The sequence below is a fragment of the Cervus elaphus genome, chromosome 9 (genome assembly GCF_910594005.1).
Source record: "Cervus elaphus chromosome 9, mCerEla1.1, whole genome shotgun sequence".
Classification (NCBI taxonomy): Eukaryota; Metazoa; Chordata; class Mammalia; order Artiodactyla; family Cervidae; genus Cervus; species Cervus elaphus.
The window spans coordinates 106,960,792-106,980,779 of record NC_057823.1 but is presented as its reverse complement, the minus strand read 5'-3'; the positions used below and the strand labels follow the sequence as shown (position 1 = coordinate 106,980,779).

The 19,988-nt window shown below is 41.2% G+C and overlaps 1 protein-coding gene across 6 annotated transcripts in view; it reads right to left on the bottom strand.

Moving 5' to 3' along the window:
* The window catches only part of FER (FER tyrosine kinase), a 453,310-nt gene that overhangs the window by 41,487 nt on the left and 391,835 nt on the right, over positions 1-19,988 (bottom strand). The gene's annotated exons all lie outside the window — the stretch shown is intronic.

The window sequence follows — 19,988 nt, the reverse complement described above, 5'->3', positions numbered from 1 at the left end:
CAGTAACAACCCATGCTGTCGGAGAGACAGCAGAGGGCCAGAGGGCAGGATGGGCACAGATGAGAAGACGGAGTGCCCCGAAACGCTGCAGGCTTGAAGAGAGCCTCACTAAGGCATTGCAGACTTGCCAGGGCAATTATCCAGACACAAAAACAACGTTTGACGTAAGCCAGGGAAAAAACATCTCTCAATCTTATCCTTACACACAGGATCAACTAAATCACTCTTCCAGTGCTATCAAATTAGCATAATGGGGTTTTCTGAACTTTGCACTGAGTTCTACTCAAATTAAAATATTTGCTGTCTAAAACCCAACTTTAAAGGGTTATTTCAAGCCCTATGTACATCCGAACCTTCACTTTCCACCAGGCAAATAAAAATGTTTTGAGGTTTTTTTTTCTAAAAGATGGCACGAAAGAGCTATGTATAGGACATCTAAGAAATTATTCTTAGTCCTGAAAAGTCAGAGGAAGGGGAAGAGGCAGACAATTAAAAAGGGATTTCCATTGTATTCTGCTCCAGGAAGGGACAGGACTGGAACTAGGAGTCCCCAGAAGACAAGAGGATACGTTCTGGCCAGAAGGTGTGCAGAGCCAGAAACAGGCAGGTAAGCAGGTAAAGAACCAAAGGAGAAGTGTGAGAAAGGGCCCCCGATCAGCTCGGACAAGCGGCAGGGATTGTGCAGGCCTCAGATCTGAAAAGAAGAACTACACCACACAATTTTTAAAATGAAAAACATAGGAGAAAACCTTCGTAACTCTGGTTACAAAGGAGTTCTTAGATACGCCACCATAAGCGTGATCCATAAAAGGAGAAATTGATGGACTAGATTTCATTAAAATTAGAAACAGCTCTTGAAAAGAAGACCAAGGAAAGAGCAAGCCACACACTGAGAGAAAAAAAACTGTAAAATTTCTATCTGATAAAGGAATTTCTTTCCAGAAAATAACAAATGCTTGTAACTTAAAGACAAAAGTTTAACAAAAAAATGGGCAAGAGATTTGAACAGCTGCTTCACAGAAGACATATGAATGGCAAATAAGCACAAAAAAAGAGGCTCAGTATCATCAGGTCTTAGGAAAGTAACAGTTTGACAGTTTCTCAGAATTTTTTCCATGCAACCCAGTCATTTAACTTCTAGATATTTACCCAAGAAAAACAAAAACATATTCACACAAAGACATATATGAATATTCATAGCACCTTTTTTTATAACAGCCCCCAAGTGGAAATAATCCATATGTCCATCAAACTGGTAGCTAGAAAAACAAACTGTAACATAAAATGGAATAGTACTCGGAATTTAAAAGGCAAAAACTATATGCAACATGGGTGGACTTCAACAGTATTATGTTTTTAGTGAAAAAAACTAGGACAAAGACTAGTATATATTGAACAGTCTCTTTTAGCTGAAGTTCTAGGAAAGGATCAGCTATGGGGAAAGACAGGATGAGCGGCTCTCAGGCTGGGGCGGGAGGAGAGGGCTGAGCCCAAGGGGCACAGCGGACCTCAGGGTGATGGGAGCTCTCTGCTGGCAGCCAGTCTGTACGCGCTGGCGGAGACTCGTCAAACTGTGCATTTTCTTGTCTTTATATCACCATAAAGATAATTAAAAATATGTAGGGCATCTTAAGATACGTACAGGTATACTTCATCATTTTAAAGTTAGTGGTGTTATTATTAATAAAGAACTTGGGATAGCATGTTACTCTGGGATGTCTTTATACGGGATTTCAAAATAATTAAGGGACCATACAGTCAATTAATATTTTTAAGTTAAACCAAGCAAATAAATGTATTAAAACACTGTCTCTCCTTAATCTGTGAAAATGCTTCTGAGGGTAAGTGTTCTGCTTTCTTTACTATCTTGGTGAGATTTTTGTTCAGTCATTTTCACAGGAAAAGCATCAGTGTTTGCCCAGTATTTGTTAGTGAAGGAGTAAGGCTTGGAGTAGAGTTTTGTGGCTCTTAAATGACTTTTTCTAATGCTGAGCAGTTAACTAGTCTTTATGGCACTTACAGTTTCTTTTGTAAGAAGAACTTTTCTTACAGGTCTTTTTTTTTTGGTAAAATAGTCAAATGAAAATTCAATAAACTATCTCTGTATTACTTTAAGGATTGCTGTTTAGTCGCTAAGTCATGTCTGACTGTTTTGCAACCCGATGGACTGTAGCCTACCAGGCTCCTCTGTCCATGGGATTTTTCAGGTAAAATACTGGAGTGGGTTGCCATTTCCTCTTCCAGGGGATCTTTCCAACCCAGGGATCAAACCTGCATCTCCTGTATTGCATCTCCTTACTGTTGAGCCACCAGGGACGCCTGGTGGATATACGCTTTAAGGATATTATCTCATAAAAATGGTGCTGTCTGCATTAATACCCAAATGAAATCCCTTTATTTTCCTTAAGAGCTTAAAATGCCAAAGTCTTACCAAAGAAGCTAAAAAATAGAACTCTTTTAGTCTAGATGTTGTTATACTATTAGGTGTAACGTAACTCATCACTTACGTATTTTTTACAACTCCATATTTCTCAAAAGACACTAGCAGCACAAACGCAGCCTGAGAGCAGGCCCCCTGGAGGCGCGTTTCAGGCACTGAAGACGCAGTGAGTCCTCTTAACACTGTTACGGCCTCAAAGCTAAAAAGCTTAAAAAGGCATCCTAGACACTGTTAGTAAATGATAATTGTACAAAGAGTGAACACTCTGCAAACAGTGAGGCTGGAAGAGGAATACATTCATCGTATTAGTGTCACACTTTACATTTAAGCAATTAGTCCTATTTTTAATCTTTTGCATTTACTTTGCTCCTGACTTCTGCACTTGATGTTTATGTATGATAGTCCCCACAAAGCCTTTAGTGTATGCTGAAGAGAAAGAATTTGAAAAAGGCAATCATGCCGAGAGTGGGGGAAAAACAAAATAATACATCAAGGTGTGGTTCTCCCCCACAAATCCCCATATCCTGCATCCATCAGCCTATGAGATTCCCAAGAGTGTTAAGGTGCTGAGGTCTACTTTTAGCTTAAATTCAGAATCTAGACAGAAAAATTCTCACAATGTTTTTATCGAGTCACACAATTGGTCTGGTCCCAAAGGTTTGTCTCTCCCTTCATCTGTGACCCGAACAGTTGACATCCTGCTTCCAAAAGGAGCCACAGAAAAGCAAGTGGGATGCTGTCAAGGGTTGCCAAGCTAAGCCTACTCTTCATTTTAAAATGAGACAAAATAAAGGCAACAGAAGTGAAAACAAAATACCAAGACAGAGAGAAGGAGGCACTGTGAAATAGGATTTTGATGAATTAATTTACTTAGGACAGGGAACTGAAATCTGACAGCTCTCGGTTATGAATACCTGAAGGATTAAGATGTACATGATGGACTAGTATCTTGCACAGCCAGTTATGACTGGAAGCTTCCATAATAGGATTTTCTTTCTCACGAAACATTTACAAAGACTCTTTGCAATTATGTCTGCAGTATTCCTTCTAGGAAAGTTATTAGACACCAACACGGAGAGGAGATGAGGGAAGCCTGACTGAACCAGCTCTGCATTCAGAAAGCAGCAGGGCTACCTGGTGGCCAGGACTCTGCCCCAATCTCTTCCCAGCCCTGTCATCTGATTCCTCACCGCTTCCTCCCATGTGGTCTGGAGACAGAACCATCAGTGTCTCTGAGTCTGGTTTGTGACCGAATCCCTAAGAGACACCCGTGCAGCTCCACAGGCTAACTTTTAATTGTAGGGGGAGAAAGCTATATGAGATGCCTTATTTCTTGCTGTGTGATATCTGAAAATAGTAAGCATGAACAGCATTCCAACGTATCACCAAATAGTTGAGACAGAAAGATGCCTTGAGTTCATTTTCTTTCCTCTCAGCAGATGCTCTTATAAGATTCAAGTTGGGATCGGAAAAAAAAAAAAAAAGATGCAGTCCTTTTATTTGTCACTTTAATAACCATTGCTAGCAAAATAGAATCTCAATAGGCAGGTAAATTAAAACTAGTCAATGGCCTGTTATCAGTGCAGATGATCGGCTCTGTAGATTACTGCAGTCACATTCTATTTTTGCTCAGAGCCAGTAGGACAGGCTTGGGCAGGGTGGGCTGGGGCTCTTCACAGACTCCAGTCCCTGACTCTGCATTCATAATTTGACCTTCAAATGTCACTGTTATTTTTCCAAATAAAAGTGCTTTCTTCTGGCACCTATCTCAGCTATAATCCTTGAATCTCATTTGGTAAACAGGATTCTTTTTACACCTTAAAAAAATCCCTCCGTCACTGCCTCCACCCCACATTCCACATTATATGCTTCTTGACAATTATCGTCCTTAGTGTCTTATAAACTAACTTATACTTTTCTTGACTATGTGTATCATCTACCCAGTAAGGTTTTATGTTCTGTATAGAAATTAACGGTCCTTCTTTGAATTCCCATAAGCATTGGTTCACTCATTCAGCAAGTAGTAATCTCTGTTCATAATGCCAGTTGGTTACTGTGGGACCTGCAGCATATAATTAAAGCATAACATAGGATATGGTGTGCTATTGTGTAAGAAGGTCAAAATGGTGGTAGAGAGAAAGTAAATATTATTTCTGATTGGTGGACCACAGAAGAATCTAAGATGGACATAATGAGTTGAAACTCTTGAGGAAAGAGTAGGGTTTTAAAAAAAACTAGAAAGTTGAAAATACCATCTATCACTTTGTTTCCTACTGTAAAAGCACCAGGGAAAAAAATGGAAAATATAGACTGGACTGAAAGGGGGAAAAGAGCAGCCATTATCCAACAAGCCAGAGACAGTGACTGTTCATATCACGTTGATACGCTGAGTCCCTTGTTTTGCATGTTCATTTCTTAAAACTGTGATTAAACATACCGCAGTGTAGCCTGTTTATCTATTAATATATTAAATAACCTTTTCATAATATTCGTCCCACAGAATTATTTTTAATGACTTTATACTGCATGGACATATTATTTTTTGAGATATTTTAACTTTTTAGGATGAGAAGGCTTCTAAAGGGAATGGACAGGGAAGGAAACGAAGATTATTCTAAGCAGAAGGAACACCCTAAACAAGGACGCAGAGGTGGAAGAGTGCAGTGGCTTTGGGGGACAGTGAGCACTGGGGTTTCTGAGGAGGGTCAGGAGGCCCGAAGCCCAGGAAGACTAGTTCTCGGGTCTGAACGTTCTCCGAAGGCGGTGTGGGGCCACTGAAGATCTCCTCGAGTGGTGTCATGGGCAGAGCTGGATTTCATGAGGATATTGAGGCACGACCAGATGGTGGGCTGAAGGAGAGAGGAGAGGCCATACCTCTAGGAGGAGATTAATTCTAAAGTGAAGCCTTCTCCCTGCCACCATTTCCACTTCATTTATTTCACAGACTCTCAGATTCTTCCAACAAAATAGAGAATTTTTTAAAACAAGATTTTTTTTTCCTCCCTCCTTTCTTCATCTAGCTAAATCCTACTCATTCTTCAAAATGTAACCAAGGACTGTTACCTTTGAAAAGTCTTTCCTGATTGTGCACCATAGCACAGTTCACTGTGTGTCTCACTGAAAGCTAACCAGGGTTACTCGTCTGACTCTGCCGCAACGTCAGCTCTGTGCAGAGCCTCTGATGACAGCCTGGGCCTCAACACTCAGGTACACGCCGCAGAGGCATCCTCGACGCCAGTCTGCTGAGCTAACGCATGAAAGTTTCCAAATCCCCAATGCTCAGATGCTACTTAAATTGGGAAGCTAAATTTAGACTAGTGGTAGGCAAATTGAAATCTACAACTTTACAATTAATGAAATTTCACAAAAATGGAGAATCACTAAGGAAAATAACTCGATTGTTTTTGGAGCTTATTCTCATAAGAGGAAGTCTATCAAAGTTAACAGCACTGGAGTGCAGAGAGACTGTCTCACTAGGGAACCACGTTTAATGCTCAATATCAGAAAAAAATGTCAGAACTCGTTGCCAGTGATCAAATAAAACCACTAGCAGCGTATACTCCGGCAGAAAAGTCCAACAAGAAGATAAATGGCTTAAAAATATATATAGTCCAGGCTCGAGAGATGGAGGGGCACAGAATTTAAAACAGTGGAGACTTTACAGCCTCGTCCTGTTACTGATAACAGCAGTAAACTGCATTTTAAAGCATTTTCACAGAAAAGTCACTAAGAAAATCGGTTATAACACTGAACTGCCAGCAGATTTAAAAACACAACAGTGTCCCTTGGAAGATAGTAAAGACTTGATTCAAACTAACTGTATATATTTTCAATTCACTGAAAAATAGTAAGTCCACAGGCTCAAGTGGCTTTTGGAGGGAGTGAACAGCTACACCTGGCTTCCAAACAATGTCACCAGCGTGAAATTCAGGTAACTTAGCAGTTTTCAAAAGACAGTATGATGTTTTGGGTTAAATGGCCTCTGAGAAATAAGTGGCTGGTTCTGTTTGGTACACTGGCGTGTTATTCGTCTGCCCTGCCCCCTCCTGTCTGACTCTTTCCATTAGCACCTGGACGGAGAGCCGTGCCCCGGCCCCTCACCCCGCTGCAGTCCCAGCCCACCCGCCACCCCCGTCTCCAGGACCTCACCCCCTCTGGGCCCGTGCTGACCTGCGTTCGCCCTACTGAATGTGCGCGTGCCCCCGACCCCTCACCCTGCTGCAGTCCCTCCCCATGTCCCCCGTCCCATGACCTCACCCCCTCTGGGCCCGTGACCTGCGTTCGCCCTGTCACCTTACTGAACGCGCGCGTGCCTCTGGGCAGCTACGTGCCACACACTCACAGGCCGCCCACTCCCCGCATGTGCTCCTCTCTTGGAAGCTCGCCCTTCAGCTTCTAAGACACCAGACCACCTTCAATGAGACCCTCTCGATCTCTTCTGCCCTCAAACCCTTCAGCATCACTGTCCCCCCAGGCTTGGTCCCAGGAGCTTCCCTTCTCAGCCCAGAGGCTCTCTGCACGGTCTCCACTGTTCCACCTCTGATCACCACCTCCAGACTCGTGACTCCTAAACCTGGGTCTCCAACCCTGGACCCTCCTCTGTTCCAGAGCCTCCCCACAGGCCTGCAGGCATCGCCATCTTACTACCCGTCAGAAGCCTAAAGTTTATCATGAGTCCCTCTGACAAAGAATGGTACCCACATCCACGCAAGACACTTCAGTCTTACTCGAGAGTGCCATGTTCGATGTTTCAGTGTGTTTCTGCCCTTTCTATTAACGAAAAATCCCTGCCCATCTTGCCAACATAAGACCTTTTAAACTCACCAGCTACTCACTTTGTGATCCCCTTAGTCCAGGCCACCCCTCCCGCTTTCTGGCTCGTCTCTAGTATTAGTATTAGTCTCTTCCAGTCTCCACTCTACACTGCAGAGGGTGATATTTCTGTAAGGCAAACCTTATTTCATGAACCCAAATTGCCCTCAAGAAAAAGTCCCAATCCCTTAAAATAGCTTATAAGGATTTTTCATCATTTGGCTCTGGTTTATTTCTTTGGATTATTATTATTATTTTTTACTTTCTCCTGTTACTCACTTGTTACAAATCTCAACTACACGATCAGTGAGGACTCTTTTCCTTATCTGCTCCACAGGAATACCATGGGAAACTTTGTCAGACACTCTGATGAGACCCACTTACAACCAGTGTCCTTAGTCTACTGGCATATGGATACTCTCAGAAAATGAACAAAAAGACACGTTCTTGACGAGTTCATGCTGCTCCTCTTACCATCACTCTCCTTTCTGTGGTCTCACAATCTATTTAAGGATCCATTTGAGGATTTTCAAGAGGGCATCATCGAGATCACTGGTACAAAATTCAATCTAAATTTTCATTCATGTGAATAATCAAGACAGTCTTTGCACAGAAAAAGAGACACAGATGTATAGAACAGACTTTTGGACTCTATGGGAGAAGGCGAGGGTGGGATGATCTGAGAGAACAGCATCAAAACATGAATATTAACAAGTGTGAAACAGATCGCCAGCCCAGGTTGGATGCATGAGACAAGTGCTCGGGGCTGGTGCACTGGGAAGACCCAGAGGGATGGGATGGGGAGGGAGAGGGGAGGGAGGGTCAGGATGGGGGACATATGTAAATCCATGGCTGGTTCATGTGAATGTATGGCAAAAACCACTACAATATTGTAAGGTAATTAGCCTCCAACTAATAAAAATAAATGGAAAAACAGAAAACACAGTCTTTGCAGACTGTATAGTGTTTCAGCTCATCGTCTGTTCTCCGTGAGTCTTTACGTCACCAGCAACAGTTCAGTCACCTCATTGCTGGGTGTCCCTTGTGCCCTGGGCTGCAGTCCACCTCAGGCAGAAAGCTCACTCTGAGCAGCTGCGCTGATGCTCTCTTATCGCTGCCGGCCTGGGCGGGCCTCTGAGCAACGCCGGTCCCTTTTCTGTCCTCCCTTGACGTGCCGCCCCTTGCTGAGACGGTCGCGTCTTGCCCAGAAGAACCGGCTCTGTCCTCCCTAGTCTGGTGTTACTCTCCACCAGAAGTCCGGCTTCTGATTTGATTGTGTTTCGTACTCTCACAGTGTCAGCGCGTTTTAATTTCTAACCTGCTGATGCTGTTTTTACAGAGTCTCTCACTAGAAAGCATCTCAGGCAGTAACACACCGGTTACTTGAGGTATGAGCACACCAGCACCTGGCCCTCTCACCCTGAGCGTGCGGAAGCCTGCCTCCTTCGCCTCCTTACAGCGAGGTGGGCCACGTGACTAAGGAGTGTGTGGCGTGCGTGACCTCTGGGCTCAGGGCTGAAAAGCTCCCCTGCAGCCGCCCAGCTCTCCTCTCGCCCTGGTGACCACGGGGCGCCCTGCAGTGGTGGAGCATAAGCTGACACCACCCTGTCCCCAGGCCACTGCTGGGAAGGGAGCTGCTCTACACAGGTACGCGACTTGTGAAGAGGTCCCATTAGCAAGAAATACTCTTTTAGGCAGTAAGCCCTTGAGATGTAGTATTTCTACATTACTGCAGCATAGTTTAACCTTTCCTAGCTAATACAGCATTTTTCACTATTATTTCCAAATTTCAGTTTTGAAGGGCTCCTGATCCAACTGAGTCATTTTTTTCCCTTTAGGATTTTAAGATGCTAAAATAGGTTGAATAATTTAGTCGTCTTTCATTCCCAAAGGTATCTTTGTCCTAAGCCCTGAAACCTATGAATATGTTACCTATTGTGGCAAAGGGATTTGAGATTTTGAGCTGGGAACATTACCCCAGATTATCCGGTCAGGCCCAGTGTAATCACAGCCTTATGAGAAGGAGGCAGCAAGGCCATTCAGAAAAAGGGAAAGTTATAAAATACTAAAAGCAGAGTTGGAGTGATGCACTTTGAGGACTGAGAGAGGGGCCATGAACTACTAATGCAGGAGGCCTCAGGAATCTGGGAAAGGCAAGGAAACAGCCTCTCCCCTGGAAAACCCCAGGAGCAGGGCATCCCCACGAGACCCACTTTGAACTTCTAACCTTCAGAACTCTAAGAGAATACATTCGTGTTGCATTTAAGTCAATAAGTTTGTGGTGATATTACAACAGCAACCGGAAAGTAATACAGATGTTGAATAGTACTTTTCCTTTCTCTGAAAACTGTGAAAATGACTTTCTAAAGTCTGACGTAAACATGTCTAAGTAAGAATGATGTCTTAAACTATTCCTCTTCCTTTTCTTTTCTAAATATGAATAGTGTGTTAGTCACTCAGTCGTGTCCGACTCTCTGCGACCCCATGGACTGTAGCCCACCAGGTTCCTCTGTCTGTCGGGATTCTCCAAGCAAGAGTACTGGAGTGGGTGCCATTTCCTCCTCCAGGGGATCTTCCTGACCCAGGGATCGAACCTGGATCTCTTGCATTGCAGGCAGATTCTTTACTGTCTGAGCTATCAGAGAACCCCTAAATACGAATAGGAGTTGTTACTGGATACAAGTTTCTAGTCCCTGTATTCTTAAACTTACCCATTTTACCATTTTCATCTTATGGACATGGTTTTTGCTTATTTTTTTTTTTACTATGAAAAGATTTCTCTCTTCCTTCCATTTTTGAATTATTTATTCTATCTTCCCCACTCATATGGAACACAGAAATCAATTCAGAAGCCTTCCACCTTATATACTGTAAAGATCACCTTGCATGTAATATTCCCGCCCATCATGAAAGCATGATGATGCCCTCCAGCAGCAAGACAAATATGGTACAATCTTTGGAGGCTTTTTCCTATTCCTTCAGTTTTCATACCTCTGGTAAAGGTTCAGAAACGTTATATAGACATCCCTGACACCTGATGAGAAGATGTATGATGACCAAACATCTGTTATACCTGTTTTCTGATTCCAAGTAGGAGACTTCTAAGAACTAAACTGTTAAGCAGGCTGGACCTACCTAACTTTCCAAGAGTCTGTGATTTTTCCACTTTCCACAAATATAAGTGTCAGTACCCTTGCTAGTTTCTGTAAACCTAGAGACACTTAAATATAAGACCGTGACTAGAGGAAACATCTGTTGACATCAGTAAGGAAGATCACTGAGAAGAGACTCATTCACCCCTTCTGCTAGCTGATGCTTTCTGCTGCTTCCAGTCAAACTGTACACAATACTTTGGGGCTGAGACCTTAATTTTTGAGGCTCTGACAGCTGAAGAGACTTTTCTAAGGTGAAAGATAGCACATTCGAACTAAATTCATGTGTTTAGCTCCTAGGATAAATGATCTTGACCATCTTCAACTATGTTTACCCCAAAATTTCAGAAAAGCTGTACAAACTGACAATTCTTATATTGATTTTCCCTCAGAACAGGAGGCATCACAGTAAACCATAAGTCAGAAGATACTTCATAAGGAGCTAAAATAATGTAATCATTTGCTTTCTGATTTTAGAGATCAATTTGGGATGAGACCTGGGAAATCTTTCTGAGTGTCTGTAAACATGTCCATCGGACTGTCTCTGAAGTATCAGAAATATGAATCTTGTTTTGAGCTGATGTCAGATTACGCACTGACCATAGTTACTGTAACTTTTCTGACAGAAGATGACAGCTGTTTAAGTGATGACAATACGAATTTACAAAGGTTTCTTTGCTGGAGAAATTTCTTCTGGGGTCAAGTTCACTAATTTTTGCTACCGAAATGCCTTAATCCATCAATGAAGGAAAGTATCTCTTACTAGTGAAAGCAAAACAGAAATTACACACTCGCGACATGTTTTCTAACTTTGCATATTTTTTCATCTTTCACCCTGGGTAAATGTGTGTCTATAGCTTTGGCATTCTTGCCTCAAGAACCCCATGAACAGTATGAAAGGCAAAACAGTGTGACAATAGAAGATGAGACCCCTAGGTCAGTAGGTGTCCAATATGCTACTGGGGAAGAGCAGAGAAACAGCTCTAGAAAGAATGAAGAGGCTGGGACAAAGTGGAAACCATGCCCGTTGTGGATGTGTCTGGTGGTGAAAGTAAAGCCTGATGCTGTAAAGAACCGTAATGCATAGGAACCTGGAATGTTAGGTTCATGAATCAAGGTAAACTGGATGTGGTCAAGCAGGAGATGGCAAGAGGGAACATCAACATCTCAGGAATCAGTGAACTAAAATGAACATGAATGTGAAAACTTAATTCAGATGACCATTATACCTACTATGGTGGGCAAGAATTCCTTAGAAGAAATGGAGTAGCCTTCATAGTCAGCAAAAGAGTCTGAAATCCAGTACTTGGATGCAATCTCAAAAATGATAGAATGATCTCAGTTTGTTTCCAAGGCAAACCATCAACATCACAGTAATCCAAGTCTATACCCCTCACCACTAATGCTGAAGAAGCTGAAATTGACCGGTTCTATGAAGACTAACAAGACCTTCTAGAACTAAAACCAAAAAAAGATGTCCTTTTCACCATAGGGAATTGGAATACAATAGACAAGGGATATCCAGAGTAAAAGTAAAGTTTGGCCTTGAAGTACAAAATAAAGGAGGGCAAAGGTTAACAGAGTTTTGCCAAGAGAACACACTGGTCATAGCATACATCCTCCTCCAACAACAAAAGAGACGACTCTACACATGGACATCACCTGATGGTCAGTACTGAAATCAGACTGATTATATTCTTGGCAGCCAAAGATGCAGAAGCTCTATATAGTCAGCAAAAACAGGACCGGGAGCTGACTGTGGCTCAGATCATGAGCTCCATATGGCAAAATTCAGGCTTAAATGGAAAAAAGTAGGGAGAAGCACTACACCATTCAGGTATGACCTAAATGAAATTCCTTATGATTAAGCAGTGCAGTTGACAGACCTGGTAGACAAAGTCCCTAAAGAACTGTGGATGGAGGTTCGTGACATTGTACAGGTGACTAAAACCATCCCAAAGGAAAAAAAAAAACACAAGAAGGCAAAATGGTTGTCTGAGGAGGCCTTAAAAATAGCTGAGAAAGGAAGAGAAGTCAAAGGCAACAGAGAAAGGGAAAAATACCCAACTGAATGCAGAGTTCCAGAGAAGAGAAAGGGAAAAATACCCAACTGAATGCAGAGTTCCAGAGAACAGCAAGGAGAAATAAGAAAGCCTTCCTCAGTGGCCAATGCAAAGAAATAGAGGAAAACAATAGAATGGGAATGACTAGAGATCTCTTCAAGAAAACTGGAGATAACAAGGGAACATTTCATACAATGAAGGGCACAATAAAGGACAGAAACAGCAAGGACCTAATAGAAGCAGAACAGATTAAAAAGAGGTGGCAAGAATACACAGATGAACTATACAAAAAAGATCTTCATGACCCAGATAACCATGATGTTGTGATTGCTAACCTAGAGCCAGACATCCTGGAATGCGAAGTCAAGTGGGCCTTAGGAAGCATTACTATGAACAAAGCTAGTGGAGGTGATGGGAATTCCAGCTGAGCTGTTTCAAATCCTAAAAGATGATGCTGTGAAAGTGCTGCACTTAATATGCCAGCAAATTTAGAAAACTCAGCAATGGCCACAGGACTGGAAAAGGTCATTTTTTTCTCCAATCCCAATATATGTTCAAACTACCATGCAATTGCACTTATTTCACAAGCTAGCAAGGTAATGCTCAAAATCCTTCAACCTAAGCTTCAACACACATGAACCAAGAACTTCCAGATGTACAAGCTGGATTTAGAAAAGGCAGGGGAACCAGAGATCAAATTGCAAACATCCATTGGATCATAGAGAAAGCAAGGGAACTCCAGAGAAACATCTACTTCTGCTTCATTCATTACAAGAAAGCCTTTGACTGTATGGATCACAACAAACTGTGGAAAATTCTTAAAGAGATGAGAATACCAGACCACCTTACCTTCCTCCTGAGAAACCTGTATGCAGGTCAAGAAGCAACAGTTAGAACGGGACATGGAACAACAGACTGGTTCAAAATTGAGAAAGGAGTATGTCAAGGCTGTGTACTGTCACCCTGCTTATTTAACTTCTACACAGAGTACATCATGCAAAATGCCAGGCTGGATGAATCACAAGCTGGAATCAAGGTTATGGGAGAAATATCAACAACCTCACAGTCATGCTTGATGATACCTCTCTAAAGGCAGAAAACAAAGAGGATCTAAAGAGTCTCTTGATGAAGGTGAAAGAGGAGAGTGAAAAAGCTGGCTTAAAACTGAACATTCAAAAAATTAAGATCATGGCATCCAGTCCCATCACTTCATGGCAAATAGATGGGGGAAAATGAAAATCGTGACAGATTTTATCTTCTTGGGCTCCAAAATCACTGTGGATTTGACTGCACCCATCAAATTAAAAGATACTCTCCTTAGAAGAAAAGCTATGAGGAACCTAGATAGTGTATTGAAAAGCAGAGACATCTCTTTGCCGAAAAAGGTCCATATAGTCAAAGCTATGGTTTTGCCAGTAGTCATGTATGGAAGTGAGAGTTGGACCATAAAGAAGGTTGAGTGCCAAAGAATTGATGCTTTCGAACTGTGATATTAGAGAAGTCTCGAGAGTCCACTGGACTGCAAGGAGATCAAACCAGTCAATTCTAAAGGAAATCAACCCTGAATATTCATTGGAAGGACTGATGCTGAAGCTCCATCACTTTGACCACCTGATGTGGAGAGCCAACTCATTGGAAAAGACCCTAATGATGGGAAAGACTGAAGGCGGGAGGAGAAAGGGGTGACAAAGGATGAAATGGTTAGATAGCATCACTAGCTCAATGGACATGAGTTTGACTCCAGGAGATAGTGGAGGACAGAGGAGCCTGGCATGCTGCAGTCCATGGGGTTGCAGAGTCCAGCACGACTTGGTGACTGAAAACAACAAATAGCTTTTGTACCAGTTTGTAAATTTACCAATCCACGTTTTTTTCTTCTGTTAAGCAAGAGTCCTTATTATGGTCTTTGAAATGATAATTCAGTATATTCCATGTAAAACAGATAACCTAATTTTAAAGTTGAACTTAGCAGTCTTAACATATATTCAGTTTGACTGAATTGAAACTTACGATTCTGGTTCTTATGTCTCAACATGGTCTGTGAAAAAAATATGACCACTAACGCTTAGACGCTCAGTCGTGTCCAACTCTTTGTGACCCTATGGACTGCAGCCCTCTGTCCGTGGATTTACTAACACACAAAAATAGAAAAAAATAAATATAGACAATGTTCTTTAAAAATTTTTTGAAACCTCCATCAAAAATGTAGAGCATATCAGGAAAGTATCATTCAATGAATTATAACAATTTTCTGTCCAGCAGGGACATTTTAGACTATTTTTCCATTTTCAAAGGGAAAAAAACAAATACTTGAAGATCCAAGCTTTTCCAAATACTTGTCTATAATTCATTATTTTATAGAGTCCATCACTTATTTCCAGTATAATATCCATTTGGTAAAATGTCATTTTGATTATCTTGAAATCTTTTAGTTTTAGTACTCTGTTAGATGACTCAGAGATAAGTATGAGAAATTTGCAGTGGGCTCTACTTCAAGGTGTAATGATTAAGATGTCACAAAAGATTACAGATTGTTCTAATAATAACAAAAGAGCAAAGACACCTGAAACATCATTTTTACTAGCTTCTAGGTAAATTTATATGCATGGAAAGTACTAATGATAGTGATTAAAACAAGTATCACTTCAAAGATACACTGAATTCTAGGGCCTGAAAATGGACTTTATTGTTCTACATTTCTGCTGAGGAACCAGCGAGCTAACTGGGAATTCCCTGGGGGTCCAGTGGTTAGGACTCCCTGCTTCCACTACAGGGCACATGGGTTCCATCCCTGGTCAGGGAACTAAGACCTTGCAAGTCACCTGGTGTGGCCAAAAACAAACAAAACAAAAAGAAACAGCTAGCTGACTTCCACGGTATTCTATGAATTTGTTTGCTAGTTTTCTACTTCCTAGATAACTGCAGGTAGTGCTTTGCATTCTAGAGCACTGTCCTTAAAGCTTATTGGGGAGAAAGATAACTAAATAAACGATCATAATTTAGCATAGTGAGTGCTGTGATAGGGCAAAAAGAAAGGTAAGTAACCAAGATTTGGTAGAGAAAAAGTCCTTGCTAAGCAACACGAGGTCTAACTGGAGTCTGAAAGAAGTAACAAGGTGGGGTGGGTAAAAGACGCTCCCGGAAGTGAAAGTGTATTTGAAACCAATGGGATGCAAGAGAAGCTTACTGGGAACGGTGGGTTCAGAGGAAGGCCCGTAAGTCAGGACCTGGCACACCAGCTGATCAGGCCCCTCTGTTCTCAAATGCTCAGTCTCAGGGATGAGACTGTGGACACCCAGATCTGGGAGGTCTCACGCCCAAGCCTTTCCTCCATCCCCTCTTCCTCCTTACCCCCATCACAAGTGATCTCCGTCACATCTTAGGACTTCCCAAGTGGCAAGGTCATAAAGAATCCTCCTGCTGATGTGGGGGATGCTGGAGACGGGTTTGATCCCTGGTTTGGGAAGATCCCGTGGAGTAAAAATGACAGCCCACTCCAGTATTCCTGCCTGAAGACCCCATGGACAGAGGAGCCTGGCATGCAGCAGTCCATGGGGTCGCAAAGAGCTGGACAAGCCTAAGCAACTAACACACACACACACTCACATGTCACGTCTTGTTTGTGCTTTGGGCTGGTGGTCAGTGGGAGGAGCAGGAGAGCTCTTGGTGAAACTCCTATATTTAGGAGGCCTCAAATTTGACTTTTTCATTATCTAAATGAGGTTACATATATGATCACAGAGACAGTCTGGATACTAAATCGATGTCACTATTTTTACAACTTGATTTTGCATTTCTGTATTTTTTAATATAACAGAAAAAAGGAAGGTGACCTGAGTAACCATTTTGACATGAGATTCTGATTGAATTTGGTTAGGTGGTAATTTATTGCAAGTGGTAAAGTAGATACAATTTGGCAATATTTTATTCTCCAAAATAATATTATAATTTACTTATAGGTTAAAAATGCAAATCTCTATAAAAATCTTATTTTTACAATATTTCTAATTCTCAGCATCCTCAAGACTATTCTGCACACTCATTGCTACTCTAGTATATATGATCCCAACCATCAAATCATGTTGCAAGTGGTCTCCTGCTTTGTGAGAATATACACACAGCAAAGCCTCATTTTGAGTGGCCTGGTCAAGGAAATAAGTATTTAACATAAGGAAAACACCCAAATAACTAAGGGTTAATAATCCTTGAGAAAACTCTTTAAACAGTTTTAACCACTTTTAATGAAGAATCTTCTAAAATGAGGTACACACTCTTACATTCCTATGCAGACTAAAAAGAATCTCTCTCTGGAGCCCATGACTTACTGGTAATCACTGTTAATAACAATGACTAAACTTGGTAAAAGAGAGTGATGCTTGAGTGAGACTTGACAAGTGAGTGGTTCTTCAAATCACTTTGCTGAAAGTAACACAACTATACTCCAACATAAAATAAAATTTTTAAAAAACTGTTGAAAAGTAAGTAGATTTCTTCTCACATGCTATCTGCCGCTTTGAGAATGTTGATTCCTTCTTGTTTTGTCTTGTCTGTTTTCTCAAAGCACCTATTTCTTCTCTTCCTGGTCTACTCTTGCCATGACCTTTTCTAATTTGCTAACTCAAGTCTGTGAGAACTTGAAATCCAAACTTAAGGGGATTATGTTTAAAGTTAAAAATAAAGATGCTCCAAAGGAAAACTCCTATTTCAAAAGTGGGAGTTTCTATGCAATTTATTTAGACTTTAGAGATCCTTCATGGATTATTTCCCATTCTTAACTGTGCTCTGGATAGTAGGAGTTGCTGATTAATTGCATATTAGGTAAATGAGCTATTACAGATTCTGGCGCTCAAGTGTACGTAAGAGGTGCCTCTACTATGCCTAACCATACAAATGTGTACGACATCAAAAAAATCTAATGTCAGAATTTGTGTTCCAGAATGGACATAATTTGTATAACTAACACTAGATCATTGGGCATTTTAGTTTATTTTTCCAGATCTTTCCCTTCCTTCTTGGGCTATCATGAATAAGCTTGCAAGGAACTTGCGGTCACACACATCCTCTTGCTCTTCTGTAGTTGGTTTCACAGAATATATTCTTGGGAGTGAAATATCTGGGATGAAGCAAACAAACCTGCATAACTTCAGGGACACATTCTAAAGTTATGACCCAAAGAGGCTGTGCAATTGCACTCCCACCGGGGCCGTATGCATGTCTGCTTTTCCATATCCTCATTCGCAACGATTTGTAGCATTCTTTTCAATTCTTTCCAATGTGCAAGAGAACAATTCATTTTTAACTTGCATTTTTTATGACTATGGGACTTGACCATTTTTTCAAATATGTTAAAACTTTAAATACATACATGTGTTAAATTCTCCTATTTTGGAGGGGCATTTGTATCATCATTTTCCTGTGAATCACCTTTTCGTCATTTTCAATTGCCTTTTCATTGCTTTACCAATGTTTCCACTGAGTTGTTTACTTTCTATTCATTTATAAATAGTCTTCATGAGTAAAAGCTGTCATCTGTCTCATATATATTTCCCCAACCTTTTGGTCTCAATTATATTCTCGGTGTTTAAAACAAAACATCCATTGTCTCTTAATTGCTCCTTTACCACATTACTGAATCCTTTGATACATTTAAAAGACTTCTCTCTGCTTTTAAAGCGGTCTCCTTTGCACTTCTTCCCAGCCCATCAGTTCTGAGATAAGGACGCATGCAGCACGGTGAGCAGTGCTACGCCAACACCACGCCTGCCATGTGGAGCCAACTTTAAACGCTGCCGCTCACTGTCACCACGTCATCCGTGCCATGTGGGTGGGGAAGGGCGCTGTGTCTTTTTGAAGCACACATAATCATATACGATGTCTTACAAATCATAGGTGCTTTGTACAGGTTGAATACATGGATAAATGTCACAAAAGCATAGTTTAGAAATTCTGACATATAAGGAAATGTTACTGCATGTAGAAAGGTAAAAAAAAAAAAAAGCCAGATAAAACAATTATGAAAATGAAAGAAGAGATATATATATATAGATAGATATGCTATAAGCATGAAAAGATTAGTAGTCAATACTACTACTCATGTCAGCAGCCTTGGAATACAGATATGTAATCTCTCTACTGCCAGTTGGGTTGTATCAGGAGTTTTCTACTTTCGTTTCTGAGATGGGAAGGGGCTGGACCTAAGTCTCTACTTCATGGCTAAAAAATATTTTAAAACTCCTAGAAAAGTGCTGAAAACTAAAGATATTTTTGCTGCAAACACACCAGACTCCCTCTTTTGTTGTTTATTGTCATATAATTATGATGAAAAAGTGCTCTTAATTTTCCTGAGGAACATATCATATAGTTTGTTACTGCTTTCCCCATATGTTACCTGTACATATATTAAAAAGTAAATACTGAGATGTAAATCACCTAAGTTTCTCTATCTCTCTGTTATTTATACAGAGTTCTGAGAGATTGTTTTTTTAAACATAATAATATACAGTTTATAAACTGTAAGGTCTATTTTGCAGGCATCCAAATAACTTCAGCCCATTTACTCAAGGCCTTTAAAAAAAAAAGCAGGCAGAAACACATTAACATACATTTCCTGAGAAATGCAGTATCAATGTGACAATAATAAAGTTCCAATAACAACATTCTCTATGTATACAGCCTCTCTCTTCCACAAATCTCAAAAAAAAAAAAGAAAAAAAAAACCAACCTCAGAATAATCTCAGAAAATGTTCTACCTCACTTGAATAAATATCCCCTGGAAAACATTACTTTGCTTCTGAATGTTGGATGCTGCCAGCCCTCAGGATGGCCCCTGGGTCTGCCTCCGTGGAAAGATACCAAGTCCTGGCAGAAGCCATGTGCTGCAAAGCATAAATGAGTGATTTAAGGAGGGGTGAGGAGAATGCCTTACAACTCAGGCAAGAACGTGTTTGTAAAGCAAACATAAAGCACTGAAGCACGTTATTTGAAGGTAAATTTAGCTTCGTAAAATCATATGAAAAATAATTTTAAACATCTTGTTTCCTTACCAGGATGTTAAAAAATTTTTTTTCATATAGTGACTCAGATGGTAAAAAAATCTTCCAGCAATGTGGGAGACCTGGGTTTGATTCCTGGGTTGGAAAGATCCCCTGGAGAAGGCAACGGCAATCCACTCTAGTATTCTTTGCCTGGAAAATTCCATGGACAGAGGAGCCTGGCAAGCTAAGGTCCATGAGGAATGCAGAGCTGGACACGACTGAGCTACTAACACTTTCACTTTTCCTTCTCTACGTCACTGCAGTAAAGCTCTACGAGGAAGTGTCTGCTGTAGATTTCAAAGGGAACACTTCCTTTGGGGAGAGAGTCAAGTTCCTGCTTTGACTGCGCAAGCTCGCGTGAGGGTCACCTTGTTCTCTGGGACACACGGGGTAGTTAGCGATACGATGTGCATGTGCAACACTGGAGCATTAGAGAGTTTACAATGAAGGGAAAACCGACTTCTGTTAGGCAGAGCTTTCTGTAGCT